The sequence below is a fragment of the Rhinolophus sinicus genome, linkage group LG05 (genome assembly GCF_036562045.2).
Source record: "Rhinolophus sinicus isolate RSC01 linkage group LG05, ASM3656204v1, whole genome shotgun sequence".
Lineage (NCBI taxonomy): Eukaryota > Metazoa > Chordata > Mammalia > Chiroptera > Rhinolophidae > Rhinolophus > Rhinolophus sinicus.
The window spans coordinates 151,320,654-151,345,005 of record NC_133755.1 but is presented as its reverse complement, the minus strand read 5'-3'; positions in this window follow the sequence as shown (position 1 = coordinate 151,345,005).

Sequence of the window (24,352 nt, the reverse complement as noted above, 5' to 3'; positions counted from 1 at the left end):
TGGCTTTGAAGGCAAATGAAGTTTTGGAAAAGGACCTATGAGAGAGAGCCATGTAGCATGGAATGGAGGCAGCCTCTAGGAATTGAGCGCAGCCTCCATCTGATAACCAACAAAAAGATGGAGCCCTCAGTTTTACACCCACAAGGAAATTACTTCTGCCAACAACCTGAGTGAACTTAGAGGCAGATCCCTCACCATTCGAGCCTCGAGATGAGAACTGAGCCCCAGCTGACACCTCAATTGCAACTTTGCAAAAGACCCAGTTAAGACATACCCAACTTCTGACCCATAGAAATTGTAATACATGTGTGTTGTTTCAAGCAGCAGAGGATAACCAATACAACTTTAATTCAAATAAATACCCAAAAAAATCTATTACAATGTAGACTGCCGTAGATGCTATAGAAGACTTTTTTTTTTTTAGAAGACTTATTTTTAATTCCTATGACAAAGCTACCAACATGAAGGCTTTTATAATCTGGATGGAAAGAGTCAACTAAGTTAAACAATACTGTAAGATAAGTGAGAGTTAGCTAGGGCAGTGCATGAGCAGTTGCCAAATAAACGAGGCAAGCATAAGTGCTCTAGGGGCACTATGGAAAGAGAGTGGTTGGGTCCCAGGAAGAGTTTATGATGGAAATAGAGCCGTCCCATAGTTCTTGAAAGATAGATAGGACTTGCTTTGGCAGAGATGAGGAGTTAACACATGTGTGGGCCAAGTACACCATCGTTAGAAAATGGTTAACACACCCTGAACTCTGTAGAATAAACATGCAATTTTCTACTGGATCAATAATTTTATAACCCTACAATTATATGATCTTGGCAAGTTATTTTATCATCTAAACCTCAGTTTCCCCACACTGTAAGACAGGAATAAGAATGGTATCTTCCTCACTAGGTTGTTCTGAAAGTCAACTGAGAAAAAGAATTAAAGTGCTTAGCATATGTAAGCACCTGATAAATGTTTGCTCTTATTATTACCAACAGGACTGTCCATACTTGCTGGAAGAAGAGAATACAGTTCAATAGAGAGCTCCTTTTTTACCAGATCCTTTAGCTTGCACAGAGGTAAGCTAGTAGTCTGTCAGCCTCTCTCCAAATACTGGGACATTACAAAGAAGTGATGCCTTCCTCTCCTGCTTCCTGGCTTGCATGCACTGTTAGGTACTTGGATGATTTTGAAGTAAACTGTGAGTGACTTGAGGACAAAGGCTTATTTCTCCTTCTTTCTCACCATGTCTAAAAACTTTGCATCTAGTAAATCCTCCTGAAGTGGTTTTGTTTTGTCTTTTTGTTTTTTAATGATGTAGGCCAGCATCTCTGGAAGCTGGGGTGGGGGAGGAGCGGTGTGGAGACATTTCTCAAAATTCTAGCCTCTATCCTGTGTCCTTTGAAATGTTTTACTTGAGGTTCCAGTATTTAATCCCATCCTGTCCAGCCTCAGAGGAATTTTTCTGGTCCAGTTAGTATAAGTAGTTCAACACTTTTTTTTTTTTAACACATCTGTCATAACCTACCACTTTAACATTTTCTTCTTTCAGGATCCATCTTGAGAAATGTTCCTTGTTTATAAGTTTCTCCACAATAACCAATTGCTATGATCAATAATGATAGCATTAGTCTGAGGAGGTCCCATTAATTTGTATTTTTGCAAATTCTGTCTCCACTGTCTCCATGGAGAGAACCTGTGTGACACCTCTATCACACTCAAAAGTCAAATTTAGAATGCAATACATCTACTGGATATTTATAAATATGAGGCATACGTGAGTCTTCTAGTTAGTTGATGGAATATACAGTCTTGCTGTTGCTCAGTGCTGACACTGGAACATAAGTCCCCAGGAGTTACTCACATATGGTCAGTTTACTCACATGGATTATTCACATATGGTCAGATATTACACATACATTTGGCATCTTGGTATATTTGAGAAGCAGTGTGTCTTCACACAGACAATTGGCATCTGGCTTGAATATTGAAAAGTATGGAAGGAAACAGAGATGCCAATAGGAAATCAAAAGAAAAGAGGACATAGAGAATATAGCCTTTCTCCCAACCAAAAGGGAAATGGAAACACTACAGCTCCATCAGATAATCAGCTGCCCACGCCTGAAAATTAAGTGTGCCTTCAGGGTAATTTTACTTAAAATTAATCCAGAATGTTGTTTCCTTCAAATAAATGAAAAAGACCTGAACAACAAAGTTGATTTATTTTAAGAATTGAAGTCTCTAGGAGGAGGATGTGGTGAAAAGGCTTGAGTTCTATCTCCATAACTTACCAGCTGTGTGTCCTTGAGAAAACTGTCAAACCTCTCTGCACACCGTTTCCTCATCTAAAGAATGGGAACAGATACATCTGCCACTTGACTGCAACAAGTAGTTGTTATTCAGAATAAGATCATGTAATGCATATAGCCTTATAAAATATTATTATTTTTAACTCTACTGAATCATTTTGTAAGAAAGTGAAACACACATTATAATTAATTTCAAAATTATTATTAGCTTCAGTAAACTTTTTTTTTTGGGGGGGTCTGCCAAAGATCATACCTTCTTCTGGGAACTGTGGTCTCAGGCCCCTCCTCCCACTCCCTCAGCCTAGAATTCATCAATAGTGTGGAAACCAGCATGTTAATATTGCATGTGTCCAGCCTGGCCTCAGATGATTGGGACAATGTTCCTGAGGCTTAGCCACACTCGCCCTCAGCGTATGTATTGTAACCTTCACATCCATATAGCAAATTCCATGTAGCAAATATTTTTTTTGCTCAAGCTTTTTCAAGTTGGGTTTCTGCCACGTGCAACCAGAAAGATTTCTAAAACCACGTGGGAGACAATAATGAGTTAAGGGTACAAAGAAATGGGGAGAATTTCAAAATGCGGAGAATATAAAAAATCAGGAATAGTAATAAATAAGACATGATGCTAAGATATCAGTTAAAATCTCACCATTTGTGACTTACTAGTCATGTGACATTGAGCAAATCACAGTCTTAACCTAATCTATAAAACGGAATTGGTTTGACATGCTCATAACCCTTGGGGTACAAATACGATCCTGTCTCTTTTTTCACCAAATACAATTAAAACTAACTCAAGCATCTTATATTGGTTTGGTCCTCCATTTCTCCTTCCCTTGCATCATCTGTGAACCCCAGGAGGCTTAAATAAACCAAAGGGGAGGGTCAGCTAACTTTCAATCCAAAGCACGCAAAAAGTGCCATAGGTTGGCAAGGCCCCTGGAAAGAGGGGAAAACTGCCAGTAGCACTACTCCCTTGCCAGTAGCACCACACTCCACCCAGGCTGCCCAGACCTGCCAGGCACACATTCAGCCAATACCTTCCAAAGTCCCTACTGCCCTCCAGGCTTCATGCCCAGACTGGTACAGATGCCTATTTCTTCCAGAGTCACAACCACATCTTTCTTTCCAATTCCAAAGATCACCTCAGAAGTCTGATTTCTTTCCTTTTCAATCTCTGGAATTAAAAAAAAAAAAAAAGAAAGCTATTCCACTTCTTTCTGTGATTCTGGAGGTACCCATGTACCACACTCCCTCATCCCACCTCCTTACCAGAATAGCTACTTGGTCTGTCTTCCCTCGTTGAAGTGCCTCCATTTTTTGACTTAAGCTTAATTATCCTCTTTTCCTCCTTCCTGGAGAGCATGAATTGGAAACTCCTGTCATAGCTCAGATCTTGAGGTTTATCCCCCTTTTAAGACCATGAGTTCCTTGAAAAGTGGGAGAGCATTTTTATTTTTATTTCTGTCAAAGCATACCCACCACAACCACCATCCAGCTCTTAGCAAAGTGCCAGACACATAGTCAGCTCTTAACAGTGTTCGTCAAATGTGGAACTGCAACATCTTTACCAAAGAAGAGAGTTGTCTTGCCTCTGACATTCCTCCAGCCACCTCCCAGATCATGCCACAGTGGGGTTCACTCTTCATGGGCAAATGCTAGGCTTCTTGTTGATCTCAGAGAGGTAAGTTATGCTACCTCCCCTTCCATTTTTGTTTTTGGCATCAGATTGGAACAAAGAAGCATGAAACAGAGTATATGGTGGGCTCACATGAACAGTAATGTCTATTCTCGTGATGCTTTTCAAGCAGAATTAGAAAGGACAATTTCTGTGCCTCCTTTTGGATAACATATTTTGCATCCAGGTTTGATTCTCCATGTACCTATTTTATACACTACTCTTACCCCCAAAACCTTGTTAACATCTTATCTTTGGTCTTGGTGTCTTCTCTGTAAGCAAAAAGCTTAAAATAAAAGGTTGGATCATATTGACATTATAGGATCCTTTAGACCTGATATAAATTTTCCACATCATTTTACATCCATAAGTCACTATGGTTATGCTTCAGAAGTGAAAATTCTGGAGCTATCATACATTCACAAATATAAACCTAGCTTTTGTTTTCCCTCATTCTTCAGAAATGAGAGAATCATTGTATATTGAAGTGCTTACAAAGTCTCTCACAGTACAGGGCACTTTCTCAATTACTTTAGTTTGAACAACAAAGTAATGTTGATTGAAATTACATCAGTTGATGTTGATAGAGGTCCCTTGAAAGGATTGATTTTAAAAAAATGAGATAGGAAGCACAGAAATTTAATACAGATTTAGCATTGTAAGTAGGTTTTTTGAACATAACTTTATAGTAAGTGATTATAATACAGAAATTACTAATAAAATAAAATTTCCAGTACCAGCATCATATACAAAATCAAATAATATTATAACTCAGTTAGGTGAACATAAAGATAATGTTGTTTGAAAAACTTTGATAGGTGATCCAAAAAGTTCTACCCTGTGTCCCCGAAAATAAGACCTAAAGCAAGACAATCAGCTCTAATGTTTTTGGAGCAAAAATTAATATAAGACCCGGTATTATATTATATTATATTATATTATATTATATTATATTATATTATATTATATTATATTATATTATATTATACTGGGTCTTATAGTAAAATAAGACCAGGTCTTATAGTAATTTTTGCTCCAAAAGACACATTAGAGCTGATTGTCCTGCTAGGTCTTATTTTCAGGGAAACATGGTAGTGATTAAAAAAAGACACCATTGTTGAAGATACAGGTGAGGCATTTATGAGAAATCGTTTCAAGAAATGTAAGGTTGCAAAAAGAAGTACTTCTAAATCAATAGACTATTGTATACATTAATTTATATCAATGTATTGTTTCTAAAGTCAATATATTATTTTATTTCAAATATGTATAGACAACTAATTAATCAATCACATACTATAGGTACAAATTACCTATTTTATCCTTAAAAGTTTTATATTCAAATTGGACACAAAAATGTTATCTTTTAACTGTAAAAAGAAAAAATGACCTAATACTTGGGGTTGCTTCATATTCAGACATATAAAGTATATCAAAATGAAGTGAGATTTAATATTTACAGTTTTTTTACTAAGGTCTAATCCCTGCCCCCCTAGTTTTTGCACTCAGTGTTGCAAAGATGTTTCATTTTCTTTTTCCTTTTCAAAATATATTCAGAAAATAATTCTCTTACTGTACATTTATTACATCTCCGAAGCCAAAGAAGAATCTCATTTTTCTAACACTCCCAAATACATCTGCTAAATTTTATTTGTTACCATCATTATGCAAGTTTCCATTTACCCAAACGCATTATCAGGAAAATAAATGGAACCATCCTCATAAGTTAAGTGAGATACTGCACCTGAGCCCAGACCTAATTGCTCTCATTATCAGGAAAGTACAGGGATCCAACTTGCCATTCATTAAATTGATCAGAATTATCTGCAAGATTTCAACATTAAGTCTCAAACACACAGAAAGTCAATTAACTATAGGCTATTAGTTCTCATATTGACTCACAAGCATGTGACAAATTTTGAGTAATGAATAAAATATATTTTCATTTTAACGGAGGATATGTAGAACAACACTTCTAGACAGAGAATTTTGCTGAACAGGTGGTGTGATAGTATATAGAGAATGTGCAAATGAAAACTAAAAGGTTTAGAGTCAACCCTACACCAAAGAGTATGGCTTTACTGAAACCTGGGGAAATTTTCCCTCATATTTGAAGGAGTGTACACAAATGCAATATATTCCTGAAGGGCAACCAAATGATAGGCACTAACTATGAATAATTTAAGGATGACACTAAGTTTCTAGCAATAAGAAGCAACTCCTACAAAAGAGGCGGAGAAGTGACTCCTTGGTAGATTTAAACCTAAGTGAGAAGCTGCCTAATTTATTTATCTACCAAATGTATCTGGTACATAGCTGGTACTCGATACGTATTTGTTGAGTTAATGTTGAATGCCTACATTTTCTAAATTAATTAGCAGTTAAACCCATAAGTTATTACCAAGTTCTTTAAAAAACAATTCCCCGTTTGGAAATTTCTTATACTACTGAAACATGAAAGAGTAGAATGGTGTAGGCATGTGTTTATGGAGGCCCATTTGACAAATAGGGAAACAAGAAGGATAAAGAAAGGAGGTGACTACAACAATGTCGGGGGCTAAGACAGAATTGCTCCTGAGGAAAGAAGCAGGTTGGGGCAGGAATGTAAAAGGGTTGTATAGTAAGTGTGATACCAGGCACACTTTTAAAAAGCTCAGACCTTTATGAGACCCGAACTAACCACTATTCATTTTGTTGCCTTACAATAATTCACCTGAGGCATACCATTAATTAAAAGGCAAGTAAGGGCTGGTCCGGTGGCTCAGGCGGTTGGAGCTCCATGCTCCTAACTCCGAAGGCTGCCCATTCGATTCCCATATGGGCCAGTGGGCTCTCAACCACAAGGTTGCCGGTTCAACTCCTCAAGCCCCCTAAGGGATGGTGGGCTCCGCCCCCTGCAACTAAGATTGAACATGGCACCTTGAGCTGAGCTGCCACTGAGCTCCCAGATGGCTCAGTTGGTTGGAGCGCATCCTCTCAACCACAAGGTTGCCGGTTCGACTCCCGCAAGGGATGGTGGGCTGCACCCCCTGCAACTAGCAATGGCAACTGGACCTGGAGCTGAGCTGCACCCTCCACAACTAAGATTGAAAGGACAACAACTTGACTTGGACAAAAGTCCTGGAAGTACACACTGTTCCCCAATAAAGTCCTGTTCCCCTTCCCCAACAAAATCTTAAAAAAAACAAAAAAAACAAAAGGAAGGCAAGTAAGACAATGATGCTGGGAAAACAGAAGGCAGTAGGAAAAGAGGAAGACCACATATGAGATGGAGTGACTCCATAACAGAAGCCGTAGGTGTGAGTCTACGAGCTGAGCAGGGCTGTTGAAAACAGGACACTGTCACTCATTCATAGGGACACCAGGAGTCAGAGCCAACTCAATGGCACATAATGCACACACACACACACACACACACACACACACATTGAAGAGGAATATTCACGATTCACATTGAATAATTTTCAGAATTTAAATAGCACCTGATACAAAGAGAAGACAAATTCTAATGAGAGTGGGGAAGTCTGGGGTGGGAGAGCGTGGTACAGAGAGAGCTTGCCACAGCACTGCACGGATCACCTCCTCCAGGGCTGAGCTGCACTTGACTGAGGAATTGAGGGCAGCAGCAAAGAAGACATGGAGGGGAGCAGAGATGGAAAGTAAGTGGACACCAAATACAATAAGTAATTACTTCAAATAGCTTAAAGGGCAGTGGAGGCATAGGGACAAAAGAGCTATCTGGCTCTTCAATGAAAGAAGGATGTCTCCTTTGGGGTGGCCTGCCGAGTCTAGAGGTGTGACCCATCCAGGAAAACAGTGGGGGAAACTCGAGACTAGACCACACGCTCTTCCATTTAGTGTTCTGGAAGAAATTTTGAATAATTCTTCAGGTCATTAAAATCCAGGGAAAATTTCAGGGAAATTATCCTACCCAGCACTTTATAAAACCACTTACCATAAGAATAAACAAAGAGAGTTTAGAGATATTTCTTTAAAACGTTAAGAGGCATTTTTAAGTGCTTTTCTCCACTTCCTCTCCTACCTGCCCTCACCCCCCAGCCCTTGCCCCAAGAACACACACGTATTGAAATATAAAGGGGAAAAAAAAGAATTTGGGAATAAAGAGCTTAAACAAATTTTAGTCTTCATAAGCCAACTAAATTTCTAGAGGCAAAACAAGCAAAGATGAGATGAGGAAATCTTGATTCAAGTTCAGTTTTCTTTGTTATTTCAATTAAAAAGTTTGAGAACACCTAGGATTAAAAAAAAGATTCCTCTATTTTGCTTCAGAAACCATCAAAAACAAAGGAAAGCTGTAAATTCAATATGCATTCAGTAAAATAAAAAATATGTCATATTTCTCAGACAAATACCATAATATACTATTGCCCTAAAATAAAGAAAGCTAAAGTGATGTAAAATGCTCCCTTTATTCATCAGCTTGGCATGTTGAATATGCATTCTCTGAAAGTTTGCTTTCCCTTGAGTATTATTTTAAATAATTAGCATTTATTACTATATGGTCTTAATACAGAATGTACGTACTGTGATGTAAGCATTATTTATTGCTGTTTTTAGCAGCTAGTTGGACACCAACAGTGCTAACAAACAGAGGCTGAGGCAAGGAGATCACCTTCCCAAGAGAGAATACTTTCAATCTAAGTATTCTATTAGAACCCTGAAGTTAATAGCTTTTCCCCAAAAAACACTATCAGAATATTCCTCTATTTCATAGCCATCATCATCAAGTGACATATCTGGGAGAAAAGACAAACCCACCCATTGCTTTACCTAGTCATCTTAAGTTTTGATGCATTAATATCAAGTAAAAATTGTGCTGTTTGAGAGGAAGAAAACTTTGCAAGTTGGAATAGTCTGATGAAATAAATAACATTCCCTGTAATTACAACTGGTTCAAGCCATTGAATGTGGTTATAAAACCCAAGTTTGTATCTGCAGCAGTGACTCATTGCCTCAAATTCTGTTCTCCAAATTTGAGCCTTTCACATCTCTGATATAATGAACCTTTTCTTAAGGAAATTCTCCAAAGTTGGGTTAATGTAAATCGATTTCATATTAATAAATAATGCAAAATAGCAAGAGGCAGATTCCAGATGCAACCCAAAAATTATTTATAGGAGACATATGATTGTGGAATCATCTTTCAATGAACAGTTACTGAGCTCCTACTACATACATAGGACCATTATAGGTTCAATTGGGACACAAACATTAATAACACCCATTTTGAATTACAGAGGTTTAAAGACAAGGCCATAAACATCAACGATGCCCTAATGCTTATGATCGCTGCCATGTTATCTAAAGTATTTGATTCTCATGAGAAAGAAACTGAAATCTAATTTTCCGGGGCTTTTGAAATTAGAGGTATCATGAGCCAATGAGGAGGAAGACGATCTGGAAACTAAACTCAATCTGCTGCCTACTGAGAGTTTCAGATAAGTTGGTTAACAATGAAGGGAACATCACAAAGTGATGCACAGAATAGTATCCCATAGTGTAGATCCAGAAAATAGAGGGTTTTTTTTAATTGCCTAAAACTGATCAGGCCCCAAAGAAGATTGAAACCAACAAGAATTTAAATAGGCTGAATGGTAAACTAGACAATTTGCACTGAAAAATCAGGTTAGTTGCCAATGAACCTGGAATTCTATGGGCCTACTGACCCCCCAAAAAAGACTACACTGGAAGCCAAATTACTCTACTTTACAGTTAAGAACTAACTTCCAGGGGAACCAGAATTCCCCTACCAGTTGGACATAGCAAACTCTTCTCCCTCTGCTGACTCCAGTTTTATCTCTTTTCTTTCTCCCATGCCTGCCTATATCCCCCCAAAACTCAATATCCAATCATGCAAAACTTGCCATTCTTTCCTCAACAAGCCATTCTTTCTCATGCCTTCATACCTTAACAAATGGCTGATTCCACTTTGAAAGCTGTTCTTTCCTTCTCTCCTCATACAACAATGCTCAGTGACTCCTCCTGTGTGAAAAATTTTCTGATTCCTTCCTCTCCCCCACATAAACCTGGCCCCAGCAGATAAGTTGCTTCTATTACCAACTGTCCATATCTTTGTTACAGCAGACATCCCACTCTAAAATAATTATTTTTTGCATGTTTGGTTTCTCTCCCCCTCCCCCACACAACGTAGACCATGAACCCCACAGGGACAAGGAGGAAAGGGACCATATTTCTCAACTCTAAATGTATAGACCAAGCCCTTCGCACTCAAAAAAAAAAAAATGTTTGCTGACTGAATAAAGTGAGTCCACACCAAAGGCCAAGTTAGTATCAGAAGGTTATAAGCAAACAAAGAAAAAAGCAAGGGAGTTAACTATTCCTAATGAACAGAGTCCTCCAGTAATTCTAGCTGGACCGTATCGCCTACGAGGAGCAGGGTAGCCCCAGCTGCCCCTCTGTTAGACTATGTTTAAAACACTGACAGGATCCTACAACTAATTCAACTCTTCATCAATCATCAGTGGGCAATATAACCGAAAGATTACATCCCAGGTCTGTACTCCTTGGAAAGACTTGATGCTTAAATGATCACGTAGGTGGGCCAGGTGCATCCATTGCATGTTGATTATTACTAGTATTCATTTCCAAATATTACTATTATAGTATCTGATATTCTAAGCATGGTGTCCTTAAATTCTAGAGGTGAATGCTCTGAACTGAGAGCCAGCACTAATAACATAGAAAAGTGTGCTCTTGAATAACTGACTTAACCTCTCCATGTTTTATGGATTTGCCTTTATGTAGATTGAAAATAATGAGAATTTTAGAAGCATCTCATTTTAAACATGAGAAAATTGAGGCCATAAAAGTAGTTACTAACATCTAGATCTGATTCTCAATCCAGGCTTCTTTCACTATTTCAAAAAAGAAGACCTCCAACTGCCTTACAAAATCATTGTGAAAATAAAATAAGGTAAAATGTGTTGGTGAGTAAACACATGTGAGAGTTCTTTGAAAAGCCTCTATATATTTGTTATTAGCTGAGTAGAACATAAACCACAGTTCATGTGACCTGAGGTGTTCACCCCAAGAATACTCTTGAACATTCAGCTCACACATAGTAATTAAAAGGTACAAAAAGGAACCATTATATTGTTTCTTTCTACATTCAAATCTAGGTCAGGCTTAGATGAGATCCCTGGCATTCTCCACGCCCACCAACCAAGGAATAACCTTTCCTCTGATGTGACTATTGTGATTCAAGGTTTGGGAAGAAAGCCTGTAGAAGATACAATAGACCAGAGCTTTTCTATTGCTTTATGGTAAAATCACCAATATCAAATCCAGGTGATCACGACAGTAGTTGTAAAGCTCCTTGAGACCATGTCAACAGTGCCTCATAAATTCATCAATATAAATATATACACATATGTAAATATGTATAAATATATGTAAATGTATATATAGTCCCATATAACATTGCAACAATTTCAAATGAGAAAATTTCCCTTCTAAAGTACTACCCCTTTCTATCCTACTGGATATACGATCTTTGAGTTTCTACCTCCATATAGGATCTAGGGATATCACCAAGCTGAAAATAACACACGAGATTTTATTACTCTGAGAAGCACAAGCAAAATTCAGTGACTATGTATATGAAAATACTGTCTCCCCAGGGCATATTTCACCAACAAAAAAAGTAATGAGAATCAAGCTCAGTAAGACATCTCTACTAGTTTGTTCCGTGACTGCCCATGTATACAATCACTCTTTCCATCCTACTGCTTGGCTTAGATAACCATAAGTCAAGGACCAATTGCTCAAAATATACCACCCAAAGTCAGCTCAAGAACATAGTTCTAGAAAGCATTCAGTCCTCCTGATGCTCATATCATGCTTTGGAAAAACTCTAAAGCTGAGTAAAATACCTCAAATAAGTCTACTAACTCAGAAAATATGCAATTACTTATTACTAGCATTTAGAAGTGTAAGTTTTTTATGTATTGACCTACATCCTACAAACTTGCTAAGTTAACTTACTCATTATAAATATATAGAGATATAGACGTAGATATAGATATACATGCCTCAAGCTATTCAAGTGCCTGAATTAACTGTACTTTTCCACCTAATATGTGTTAACTTCATAATTTAACTCTCTAAGAAAGTTAATCTTATTTTCTGTTTTTAAGTTCTTGATCAAGTTCCGGTACCTAACTGATCAGCCAGTACTAGGGGGGAAAAAATGTCCTATTATCTTCACTAGAGTGCAAATGAAGGAATCTTGACTAGCATACTAAAGACTGAAGCAGCATCACCTCTGCTTTGTCTCATACCCTACTACACCCATAAGTTACAAGTCCCTTCTACTGGTCTCCAAACTTCTCATCCTATATATTTATATTGGAATTATCTTTATAGTCAGTTCATCCTAACATTCCAAATATATAGCATACAGAGAGAGTGCAATGAAGAAAAAATCTTGTGGTGTAGAAATCAAGAAGAGCTAATAGTGTTTATTTTTGCCTCTCAGGTGTCTGAAGTTCAAATTAAGCATTGTCATACAGTTAACATATTAGGAGAAATTACTAATTTTTTATGTGATAGTATCCTACCTAGATAATTCAGGTTTATGACTGGCCAAACGTAAAGATAACTTACAAAACTCCCGAAATTATACTTGGACTTGTAAGGAAATAATTTAATACCTTCCTAGGAAAATATCTCCCTCTTTCCACCTCCATTAAACAAGCAATGTGGAAAATATTTTATAAGTAAGAAACAGTTCATGGGGTGGATTAAAATATAAGATTCCTTTTCACACAGACAAATTCCACTACATAAAAAACTTGAGTGAGGAGTCTAGAGGACATTGAGATAAACGTAGAAGTCTTGCTCGATTTCTAGAACTGTATCGTTTGGTTCCACTGAGACTGGCAGAGCTCACGTACTTTCTAAGTCAAAAATAAAGAGTATGTCGTTTTCACTTATTTGTGAGAATTCCAGTACCCAATTGATCAGCCAGCCAATAATTCTCAAGGAGCAGAACCATTAATTGCCCAAAGTTTCTGAGATTTCTAAAAATTGCCAAGACAAATCCAGAAGTTCACAGTTGCCATGGACTCCAAATATCATAACAAAAATAAAGAAAGAAGCATGTAGACCAACCACTGAGAAGAGCAAAAGACCCAGAGTGTATTCACTATGTTCTCCAGGTCCTCTTCCTAACAAAGTTACAAAAACAGTTGTGGTACTTGAATTATAATTAAAACTAACTCTACACAGAGAATCCAACCACTACAAGCAAGTAATTATGATTAATCATACCAAATAAAGCTTTTATAAGATGACATTAAACCTGAATCATCTGAATAACTGCCTTAACTGCCATTTCATATTTCTAGCACAGCTTCTTAAATTTTGAATTCATATGATTGTATATAAGTTAAATGTTTATTAGGACTCATAAATGTAGATGATGAGTTATATTTAATGCCTCTCTTCTGAGTAGTTTAAACACATGGGATATGAATTAACCAGTTAAGAAGCCAGAATTTGAGCAAAATAAAATGATCTCAAGATATTAAATGAATTTCCATATGGTCATTTGAAGGCCAGAAAATACTGAAGAAAAGCAATCAGTATGTCATCAAGATGCACAACATTTTTCAGACTGAGAAATAACTATTTGAGTTTTACAATTTTAAAACAAAAGAAGGCAATTAGTGTTCGTTAACCTTCTATGAAAACAATCAAGTTGCCACAATAGATTCCCATGGCCGCTTGGGGTGGAGGACCCATACAATGCTAGGCTGATGGGACCTGACCTGGTGCACCCGAGACATTGCCCCAAATATCTCTCCTCAGTATGAGAGAACATATCTATTTCAAAGAAAAGCTTTGGAAAAAAAAAGAGAAAAAGGTCAGATTCAGATGCTGATTCAGATTCAAAAGGTCTTATTAACAAATGAATACCCACGCCCCACATATATGGATTAATTCTCTCCCAAAGTGGTATTTTAGTCACAGAAATACCACAGATGAATGCCAGGATGAACCAGTCTTATGCACTAGAGCCAACATTGATATAAGGATGTCTTGATGTATTAAATATTAATATCACATAGAATCAAAATTTCAAAAGAGAAAAACTGATTCCATGAGACCAAGCTTTGCATCTGTATACACGCACATGGCTAAACACTGCTTCCAATGGCACTGTAAATCAATGAATTGCTTCCAGAAAAGGCTTTATCTTTGTTCAACAATAAGTGTATTTATTTGTATATATATATATATACTTATCCTTCCCTTAAAATTTTTTTGAGGTGACAGGTTTTCAACTAGGGTAGAAATCTAGTAAGATCAAGATGAAGACTTAGCTCAACTTTTACCGCATGGTCTCTTAGGTAAATGCCAGTTTTTCTAAATTACAATTCATGCAAAAATTCAGCCAATCATTTATTGATCACATAAGATGTGCTAGGTACTGAGGATACAGGAGTAAGAAGCAGTTCCAAAGAAGCTACCCACCTCCTAAGAGAGACAAATGAGAAAGGATTGCCATGAAAACTGTAGAATAGGAAGTCATGAAGTACAGCCTGAAGTAGGGAGACAAAGGGGAAAAGAAAGTTATTTATGCCCCCAGGGAGCAGGTAGAGGGGGCATATTAACAAGAGTTAGACAAGGGGAAATGTGCTTAGCTTCTTGGAGGACTGGCTGAAATTTGACAAGGAAGTACGAACAAGGGGAAGGAGAGCACATGGCCAGGGAAAGCACACAGCAAGTGCACATCCGCCAAGGCATGAAACAGCACAGCATGTTAACAACCAGGAGTTGAACTGCCATTGTATTTAAACATAGAACAGTTGTGTTAATATATATTATAATTTCCTTATAAATAACCTTGCATTAAAGCTATACTGCTGCTCTTCCCCATCTTAAATACTTGGGGGTGGGGGGGAGGGTAATCCCATGAATTTTCTTTGAAATTTTACCAGATCATCTAAAACACATTCTACTGGAAAGTTACAAACACAATTACAGTAGACATAAATTCATAAATGACTTACAGTTGAACTTAAATGAAGAGGAAACCCCCCCAAAATTTATATCTTTTCCATCACCCTTGGATTTCAGGGTTAGCATTTTATTTGGTACTTTATTCAACAGCACCGGGGGTGCACAGTGCAGAGGTTTGAGCTTTTGACATGGACAGACTTGAGTGTGAATCTTGCTTTTGTTTCTCATAACCCTGGATAAGTTTCTTATCCTCTCGAGTTGTCTGTAAATGCAAGTAGAACTAGAAATGTATGCAATGATCCATATAACTGACAGTTAATGTCATTCTTGAGAAATAACTAGCTATTTTAAATATAAAAAATTATCTATAAATTCCTACTAACAATTGTCACCCCAATAAATTAAAAAATATATATATATAAAAAATTATATGGGTTTCAGATGAAAATGGTTTGGGATTTGATTTTTCTAATGAATTCCAATCTCCTTTTTCTTTTTAGTATATAGAACCAACCTAAGCTTTTGGTCTCACTAAACTTCTTGGACTTTTGTAGTCCCATTTAACTCTGTAGTTAAAAGATACTTATATTGTCTACTATAAACAGATGCCTAAAAGAAAAGTACTTATACACACCAAAGAAGGGGATGTTGGGATATTTGAGAAGCCTAAAGCTCATAAACAGCATGCCACACTCAAAATAGACAGCTAGTAGAAGTCCACAGGAGCAGTTTCCATGGGCACCTCGGTAGATGAGCGCTGTCTATTGACTGACTGATTCATCTGTGGATGGAATAGCACAGTGTTTTTCAACATTGGCTGCATATTGAAATCAGCTGGGGGCCCTTTTAAACTCCCATGTGTTTTATGGTTGAAATAGTCTAGGTAACAGCCTTGGCATCTGTATTATAATATTCTCCATGTGATTCAAATGTGCATCCAGTATTGAAAACTACTGGTGTGGCTTAACTCCCACTTATAATCCGGAAAATAAGAGAGGGAAAAAAGAAAATACTTGTCATAGACAGGGACACTTGAAGATGGTCACGTTCTGATTTTTGTTTTCGTTAATAAGTTTACAAGGGGAAAATAATCTGGTTATTAAATGTCTTTTGTTTATTTTAATTCAATTTAACTATGATTTTTTACTGAGTTCTTACTATGTACACTGCACATTGTGCTAATTGTCAGGAATATTTTTTAAAAGTCAGTTCCTTTTTTGGCAGAGGAAATAATCTGATTAGGAAGACAACATTTACACATAAAAACATAATTAGCAATAACTCTAACACAATAATATGAACAATTGAATAGTCTGATTCTTAAGCTCTTGGGGAGGTCAGGGAAAATGGCCAAAGTGGCTGGAATCCCTGGGGAACACTTCCAGGAAGCTGGGGGAAACGAAGACAGGTCTGAAAGCAGTAAGATTTGTAAAAGCAAAAAGAAAGGTGAAGGAACCTCAGCATTTCTTTTGGAGGATATACGCTGGGAAGAATCCAGTCTTCAAATCATCTTTCTAACTGGGCCTATTTATTGTTACCTAATTTCAAAGCATGCCCAGCTGGCCCCTGGCCTCGTATGGAATCTCCTTTCTTCATAATACAGTGCCTGCGTAGGAAGTGAGCAAACATACACCATGATAAAATGATAGCCATAGCCTCTTTCTGCAAAGGAAAGGTCTCTGAGATTGGCTTATAGAGAAAAACAAATGGAACAATCCTGCAGGAATTAGATATTTTTTAAAATCTTAAACTTACTTCATTTTCACTCATTGCCCAAGTAGGCTTCCTAACATAATATTTTCTTGGCTAATACTCTTTAGTTTACCATTTGTCTTCATTCTACAGTCTTGGTCCCTGGATGTGGTTGTGTCCACCCTTTAAAATGTTGGCAGCTTTTACTTTAAAGTAGGTTTTAATGTTGGTTGAGGACTTTTCTTCTTTCATTTGCAATTTGTGGTTGGGAAATTATCTCCTTTTTGTTTCAGGTTGTTTAATGTTTTCCAATATAATATTCCTTCTTGCTCTCCAGTGGGTTCATTTACAAAACATTTAATGTCATTTGTGTCTTTGAAGAACAATGTATTCAGTTAGAACAAAAGTGAGTTCCTGCATACGGCTTGTGACGGTTTGTCATTGGTAAATGACTAACTTGACTAGGTTTGTGAACTAAGAAAGAGTAGAAACTTTTGAATGTTCACTCTTTTCCTTTTATTCATTAATTTATTTATTCACCAAATATTTATCAAAACACCCTCTCTGTGCATCAGGCACCATGCTAGGCACAAATAAGGCTCAGCTCCTGCCTCCAAATAACTCATACTTCTTTGGGGGAGGGGAAAGTGGAGAGGAGACAGAACATAAAGAGAGACATAAACGCAATGTGAATAATGCCATGACAAAGGGAAGCACAGGGAGCTATGGGAAACCCAGAGGGAGAATAATCCCATCCCGAAGTGGTACCTCAACTCTGGTAAAAGCAAAGGGTTTTAGCTGCACAAATAAAAGAGAAAAGGTCATGTCAGGCAGAGGAAGCAGTTTGTACAAAGGCCTAAAGTCCCAAGATATCATGAAGCTTAGAGTATAGAGAAAGTGAACCAAGATAAGACCGAAGAGATGGACAAGAACCAAGTACGGAAGGTCTACTATGTAGTACCGAAAAGCATGAATTTAACTCTATAGATCACATGGAACTACTCAAGTACTTTCAGGAAGAAGATGCATGATCTGGCTTAATGTGGCTGTAATTTGGAAAACAGAGTGAAGATGGGGAGAATAGATGAAGTAGAGACAGCGATCTGAGTGAGAAATCATGAGACTGTGAACCAGATTAGTAGAAATTCAATGTAGAAAAAGGGATGAATCTGAGCGGCAGTAGGAGGTAGAAGTGACAGAATACATGGCTGATTTGATGAGGATAGATACGGGAATAAAGAAAGGCAGTCAAGGATGATGTCTAAGTTTCTGGTTTGAGCAATTGCATGGATGTGCAATCACCTAAACATTTGTCTCGTATTCATTGTGGCTGAAGTAAATTTTGCCCAGAACCAAGCTAAACAAATGTGCTATAATAATGCAAGTTTAAGTGATTCGTTTATGATTCAATGAATAAATGGGCAAAATTTCATTTGTGGTTATATTCGGATACCTGAATTGAGTACTTCTTAATTTGAATCTATTACTTCTAAATAAATCAGCACAGAAAGTAGAGAATAGAAAATGTACCTTTTTACTATGAGTAATACAAGGACATTTCTCTCCGATTATTAACACCATAAACCTTTGACACCACTCCTCATCCACTTGTTTAATCTCTGAATCTAGAAAAGAGACAACAGGCAGGCATCACCTTAAACACATCCAGGATGTCAACTGACTGAAGAATCCCACTGTGTCAAGGATTGGCTTATTGGAGCCTACTGACTCCACAGGCCTTCATGAGTACATGGCAGAGACTGAGGCACATTCATGGTTGCAGAGAGCAGCCTTCCTCGTATTAAATATGTTATGCTACCTCATATGTCAGACATTGTTCTAATGTTTGATACGTTTAAAAGGTAAAAGAATTTGAAATGGCAAGAGACCAAAAAGAAATGGTAAAAGGGCCTGGCCCTCAAATGAAATAAGAACGGGTAACTATCCATTTCATGAAAAAACTAACGAGTCTGGAGCACTTCCTGGCATATGTTAACTGGTACTGTATGTCAGAAACCAAGTCAGTTTCCTGCCCTACTGGAATGTGCAGGCTAGTAAAAAAAGACAGACATTTCACGAATGATGAAAGTTTGCTGAAAATTAGGAAAATAAATCAGAGGATATGAAATTCCAAAATGGTAAAAAATAAAATGAAATAAGAGTCTCTTGGCTCATTTCTAGAACACTGAGAAACCTGATATAAAGTAGATCAAAATTGATAACAAAGAATTTTAGAGAATAGGACATACTTACAGACTAATTTTCAAAATGAAAAGCAAATTATGGAGCAAAAGATATTATTCATGTCAACAGCTGAATTCCAAGTTCCAGAGCCTGTGTTTATTGGTTCTCATAGCGATACTATATTTGGGACAGTAGCTGCCATTGCAGTTACCACCTGATTAAGTTTATGTTTATAGCAATTATCCAAGATCCAGTCAATCTCTGCATGGAACAAACAGGTGAGTTAAACAGGGACATGATAGGTTTCACTCCCTACCTTTGACGTCTTTGATATGGGCACTAATCTTTACAATTTCCCCCAGGGGATTACACTATCTGTAGCTTTACTCTGCACCTCCTACCATAATGGCCCTACCATAAAGTTTTACTTTGCACCTCCTACCATAATGGCCCTTACTCCATGGGTCAGAGAGCCACTGTGGGGATTCTGACTGTTGCCAATTATACATTCAGGAACTGCGGAAATAACCACAGGATGGGTCAACTGACCAACTGGACTCACTGTGAGTTAAACTTGGGCTTAGACCTCCGTCTCCTAAACACTGAAAACATCCATTTTAACTGGTAGGCTATAGTGGGTACTTTAGGTCACAGGAATTAACATAATTAAGGGCCAGTATCTAGTCATTCCTGAAAGACCTGGATATTTCCTTTTCCACAGTGCACAGTCATTCTATCAAATGGCTGCATGTCCCTTTGAGAAAAGACTCACAGGAAGATTTTTGGTATTTCCTTGAAGCAATAATGAAAGGTCCTTCCTCAAGGCGACCTAGATTTTCCTTCAATCAAGAGGCTCTGAATCTGTGAATTAGCTTCGCTCAGGAAACTTGGTGAGTGGCCCTTACTCTCCATTGTAACAACTCAAGTCAAATTTTTGGCAACCAGAACTAGTTTTTCTATTATATATATCAAGCAACACTCTTCTACACTGCTCATCTATTTCATTCCTGGGGACATCGTGATCAATTAGCCACCACCAAAGATCTCTGTAGCCCAATGCACTCTGATGATTACTATGTCCCTGCTGCCCTCTACATAAACTTACAATTTCAGGAAAAAGAAACACCATATCATGGGAAGAAAAAACAAGGACCTTACTTATCTTGTCCTGGGACGTCATGGTAAAAATTTATTCTCTCTGGAGAAACTGTAACATAGGCCTACCTCATGCAGGTTTGAGGTTCAGATTTATTCTACCTTTATGGTCCAGAGACTCCCCAGTCAAGAAACTAACAACCATACCTTTCTAAGGTTATAGTTTGCTCATCGGAATGATGTAAATAATAACATTTACCTCATTGTGCCTTATGAAATAGAGCACAAAGAGTTGTGAGGATTAAATGTGACAATGCATAAAAGCACATTGCATAATGCAGAGTATACAGATAATTCTTGATAAACACTAGTTGTTACTATTATTTTATGAGAGAAGACTATTACACGTTAGTTCTACACACAAAAGTGCACCTCAGCCATCATACTGTCCAGAGTAGCAGGACAAGAGCGTGTAAACTTCAAGATGTCCCAAGGTCAGTTTTTGCCACTTGACTTTTTCTAAGCAGCTGTTCTCCCTCAAGTTGACTGAAGTTGTATACCTTCGGCTCCTCTGGCAGAGCTACGTGCATACCCTCGGCGCTGGCTGAGTTTGTCCTCAAAGCAGCCTGACTCTCTAACCTTAAGTAAACTCAGCAATCCAGGGCCTATGACAAATGCACAGTAAGGACGACGTACAACAGAGGAGCTGCTTGATTTATTGTGCCTTATGAAATAGAAACCTCCTCACATCATGAGAATTAGTGATGGAATTTTTAAAAGAATAACAAAATGAAATCAGAAACGGAAGAAAAAAATGTCCGGGTCCAACTCAAAAAACACACAAAACTTTCTAATAAAAAATGCAAACCAGATGCAGTTAGAGATGACTGATAATTAAGAATGATAAATGACTAAAGTTTTCTCTTGAATTATCCAGTGCACACTATTGTTTCTACATGAGGGAACGATTTACATATGGCTACTGGGCTATCCTTTTGCCTAAATTTTTCACAGGCAATTCTCCCAATTCCAAAGTGCCCTCCCCATACTGAATCCTGTACTTTCCTCAGGAAAGTGACTATCTTACCTTTCAGAGATTTCTTTTATAAGAATAAGAAAGGATAGAATAGATTATGGATAAATATCCTCCCCAACGAGCATAAAATTTATGCAACAAAGGATACAAATGCTGTTTCCTCACTGGGGATGATGCATTAGTGTGGAGTTACCCATAGTCCCAAACCAGTCTACCTAGTAACTAAGTGTGTGCATTTTTCAGGCACATATAGGGGGTGAGGTGCATGGTCTGTGATTAAACCTTTCCTAAATCCCAGAAAAGTCCCTCACTCTCATTGTCATTTGTCATGACTGCAGCCTGTTGTCTGAGCTCCTGAAGAATTTTAGTCTACTCCATCTAATGTAGTATTAGCGGTATGCTGCCTTTTACTACCCATTCTTTGCTAAGCTGCACCACTATTATCTCACTGACTAGATCGTGAACAAGGTAGGGACTTGATTCACTGCCCCCATTCACTTTATACCGTGTGGGCATGAAGAGTATCCTCAACAAACACTCAATGATTACTTGACAAAGGACTACGCTAATATTCAACTGAGACAACTAGCTTCAAACAGACTCGGTATGTAACTTCAGGATGTTTTGGACATGAGGTGATCATGTTCACCACATTAAGAAGGTGAGTTTTAATGAAGAACAGGCAAATAGTCAAATGATCGAGCCCTTTCTACCCCTAGAAAAGCAATGCTACTTAAAGCTTAACTTCAGCCTTTCCCAGTCAAATTTCTGTATATCAATTATTGTCATTTGAAATTGTCAATGGACATTTGAAGATTTGAAAGCAGCGAAAGATGTAGCCATGTATATGTCTGGGGGAAGAGCATTCCAGGAAGGGGACCACCAGTGTAAAGGCCTTAAGGTGGGAGGAACAAGGTCAATGTTCTGTGTAATAAGGTAATGTCTTCTGGGCCTCTGAAGTCTGGGCCGAAAAGACTCCAGTTTGCTATGCTATTTTTTTTTTTATTGTGATTTTAAAAAGTCCCACATAATATAAAATTTACCATCTTAACCTTTTTAAAGTAAAAAAAAGGAAATTGTCAATGGAGTTGTTAAATCTTCACTCTAACATAGGGAAGAAATAATGTTTACTTTATATATGCTAAAGGAAAAATAGCCCAATCAGGGAAGAAAGGAAATGCCTTCTAATAGGAAACGTGATTCCTCACACCCACCCCTCCAGGGCCAGTAACACTTTCTATTCAGCCACCAAGAGGACACTGGTTTAATTCACCATATTAGCTGATGACATTCTATGTGGAAGGATTTAGGGGATTTTTCACAGGGATTCTTATGCAGTTCATTTAATTATTTTGGATAATAAAACTTTCTTTACCTTTGCTGCTTTTCTTGTAAAAGAGGAGGAGTTCTGCTTTCCAGATAGAAGCTTCCAAACTTGGACAGCATCAGATGAAAGAAACTACATAAGAAAGGAACGTCTGTTGGAGCCTCTTATCTCATCTTGGATGTCCACGTGTCTTGTTTGATTTCCTAATCACACTCTTCAAATCCCAGATGTTGTACATCTGGAACAGAACAGGTTGGACACTGTGGTGATGACAATGTTAAAGAAAAGTCACTCTTCAGTTCCACGTCAGACAGCCAAATTGCTCTGTTAGTTTTAAATTTAAAAATTGGCCCCAGCTGCTCCAACTTCTTTTGGCTCCTGATTTAGAACACTAAATAAAGACAAATAATTAATCAGCCTATTGGAAAGAAAGTAAGCAAATGTCATGTGAGTTAGAGACTGAGGTTACAATAGTTTGGGTCACCAGAGAGTCATTGCATATCTTCTTTCAGACTTTTCTTCAGAAGTGTTGGGTTAGATAGGACAACTGGGCCATACCTCCCAACATACTCTGCAAAGTTTGGGTCTGGCTGTGGGATCTGTACCCTTGCACCCTTGGTGCCATGGGCAGAGAAAACATTACTCAGGTTTATTTTATATATTTGCAAAACATTCAATTGACTCATAGTCTGGTTTTTATGGAGGTAATAGGGATGGAGGGGAGTTTCTTCCCTAATATTCTAGAAGCTGATTTAGATATTTGACTTCTCACAAGTGGAAATTAACTGACAAAACTAAATTCATTTTAATTCAGATGACAGTCAGCCAACTAGTAATTATAAAAACTAGTAATAGTTGAACTAAGATTAGACGAAACACATACAGGACAATTAGTCTCTCTTCATTTATATGGTATCTATATTACAAAAGCAACAATTCTGCAATATAAATAATATAAATGTAAAGGTTATAATTATTAGTACTTTCTTAGGCAACTGTGAGTTTTTTGGGGTTAAAGATAAAGAGGTGTACAGATGCCGCTTTGAAGTTTTGTAGAGTGGTAACTGCTAGCTCTTCTCTCTTAGTGCAAGTTATAAAAACCCAAGGTCATCCCAGCTCACACAGAGGAAAGACATGGCTTACGTAACTGGGGAAGTCGAGGCATGAACTGGCACTGTTTGTTCCAGGGGTTCTATCGATGCCATCCAAACTCTGTACCTGTTCCCTTGGCTCTGCACTCTTTGTTTGGCTTCATTTTCAAGCAGACACCCCCACTGGTGGAACTATGTTGACATAGCTGTCAGCACTAAAGGCATTTACAGCCTTTTTAAAGCTAGGGAGAAGTGTCCTCCTGTGTCATGGCCATTTTTACTTGGTCAGGTGGAGGACACATGGCCAGCCCTGGAGGAAAAGGAAAGGTTAAGCCAGAACCATATGAACTGAAATTGGGAGACAGATGGTTCTCATAAGAAAATAGGGTTCTGCTACCAGAGGAGATAGTAGATATCCACTCCATATGTCTCATTGTCCTCAGTTTCTCCCCACCTCTTAGTCACCATCTCATCACCTTTAGTAGCATACGAGGCAGTCAGAAAAAGGGGGTGGGTGAAAAAGGATATTGTGACAGAAGCAGTTAATGCTCAGCAACTATTCAGATGCTCACATACATATCTCAGCCTCCCTTGCAGTTATCTGGGGCCCTGAGACTAGATCTGACCAAACAGACTCTGAACCAGAGTGACATGTGTCACTTCTAGGCCAAGACAAGTAGGGGTATTGTGCCTTCGCCATCTTCCTCTTCCTTTGCAACAGTGACTTTGGGCTCTCTGTGGTCCAGGTAGGATAGCTACCGGATGGAGGAGGATTCTCCCAACCCAACCTGGACTCCATGTGAGAAAGAAACAAACTTTATAACATAAAGTTACTAAGATGTGGGGATTTGCCTGTCGCAGCAGCTAGGGGTCATTAACCCAACTGACACAGTACTATTTCTCAGCAGCCCCCATAGAGAGATGAGAAGGGTAGCAGT